This window comes from Rhinopithecus roxellana, chromosome 5 (genome assembly GCF_007565055.1).
Source record: "Rhinopithecus roxellana isolate Shanxi Qingling chromosome 5, ASM756505v1, whole genome shotgun sequence".
NCBI classification, from domain to species: domain Eukaryota; kingdom Metazoa; phylum Chordata; class Mammalia; order Primates; family Cercopithecidae; genus Rhinopithecus; species Rhinopithecus roxellana.
Genome location: NC_044553.1, coordinates 71908616 through 71910469, shown reverse-complemented (window position 1 = coordinate 71910469; position 1854 = coordinate 71908616). Strand labels below are relative to the sequence as shown.

Sequence of the window (1854 nt, the reverse complement as noted above, 5' to 3'; positions counted from 1 at the left end):
GCAAAAAAGAGAAATAAGCATATTAGTTACATGTGAGGATTTCGAATCATAGCTAACTAGTCCATAAAAAATTATTTAAGAATAGCTCAGGGAAGAAAAAATTTTAGGAGGGAGCTCGGAGCTGAGAAAAGAGAGGGTGTGTTCATATTCTTCTATGCTTTCTCTTAACGGAACCAATGTATTCCAGCTCTTTAAACAAATAGTATTCCACTTCACTGTTATTTACAGCCATAGCCTAAAGCACAAAGATCAGACTCAGCGTCTGATTAAACTAAGTTTTATAGAGAATGACAAAATAATTGGTAAAAACATTTCAGCTTGGGTATGTAAAATAGAAGAAACAAAGTAGCAAATGTTCAAAGCACAATGGGTTTTAGGGAACAACACTGTCTCTTCTCTTTGGCATTTCTCTAGAATTCATATCTTGGCTGGGTGACAAAAAGCTGTCCATCAGCTGCAAGTCTGAGCCTATCAGCCTTACAAATCAGAGTTAATAAAAGTCAATCAGTGACGGTTTCACTTGCTTGCTACTGCCTGAAGCAGGATTCAGCCCCAGTGTCTGTCATCCACTTAGAAAATACTTTCTACGACCATCTATAATTCTAAAAATTTACTTATATAAATTTCTCTAGCTGGGAAAATGTTGTTTATATAAATATATACATGGCCAACACAGATGCATATGAACTCCCTACAGGTAAATGCACAGATATAAACTTAACCCTCTATAATTACAGATGCCTAGAAAGATGCAGGTTTTTTAAACCAATTTTTAAAAACCAGCCTCTTTACTTCAGGGTTTTGTCCTACACATACATGTTTCTCAGTATGAATGGCACTTAATGTCATAATTTTCTTTACATGTACGTTGGCTTGTGACATTTCCAATAAATTAAATATGTGTTGATGTATTCATTGCCCAAATCCTGATGACAATGTCCACCAAGATTATGACAGTGGATCAAAAATTCACAAACTACTAGAGCTGTTGTTCAATCTTGTCAGATCCAAGTCTATCTACAGGCAACAGCAGAACTTTCTACCTCAACCAGAGCAAATCACACGTGTATTCAGTGCTCAGAAGGGCCAGATAGGAGAGAGTCAGGAGTAAATAAGAATCTGGGAGAGGCTGCAAGGACAGATATTAATCAGAGAAAAGTTCTCTTCTAACCACAAATCCCATAGTTTTCAAGACAAATTTAAAATCGAGAGGTCATCGCTTCTCGGCCTTTTGGCTAAGATCAAGTGTAAAATCGGGAGGTCATGTCAAACAGAATCAAGGCAAAAATTTGCACATTCACTCACTCAACAAACATTTCCTGAGTGATGGCTATGTGTCTTTTATGTCTGTGCTTTTAACATTTATGTGAGCCACATATGAATTTTTAAATACATATAAAACAAATTAAATTTTTGTATAATTTAAAGATTATGTGAAATTTTAAAAAGCGCAATTAATTTTTGTGATATATTTTAACCCAATATATCCAGATATAATCATTTTGACATGTCATGAAAATATTTTTTAACTGAGATATTTTACATCACGATTCCAACCAGCCACATTTCCAATGCTCAGAGCCACATGTGACTAGTGGCTACCATATTGAATAGTGCAGTTCTAGATTCTAAGGTAAAACAGTGAACAAAACAAAATAATTGCCCTGGTGGAGATTAATCTTTGTGGAGAAGACAGATAGTAAACAGAGCAATGTAAGATGTCAGGTTATTAACACGGTTGGAAAGGCCATATGCAATCGGACCCCATTCACCTCTCCAGACTCATCATCATCATCTCCCACTGCTCCCCTGCACTCATCAAGCTCCAGACACACAGTCCACCCTGCCCTTTCC

The 1854-nt window shown here is 36.4% G+C and overlaps 1 non-coding gene across 1 annotated transcript; it reads left to right on the top strand.

The window, feature by feature from the left end:
- Window positions 1-1215: 1215 nt before the first annotated feature.
- LOC115898082 lies at window positions 1216-1398 on the top strand. Its single transcript, XR_004057834.1, has one exon. It is a non-coding gene; the product is annotated as a U2 spliceosomal RNA (small nuclear RNA).
- The last annotated feature ends 456 nt before the right edge of the window (window positions 1399-1854 follow it).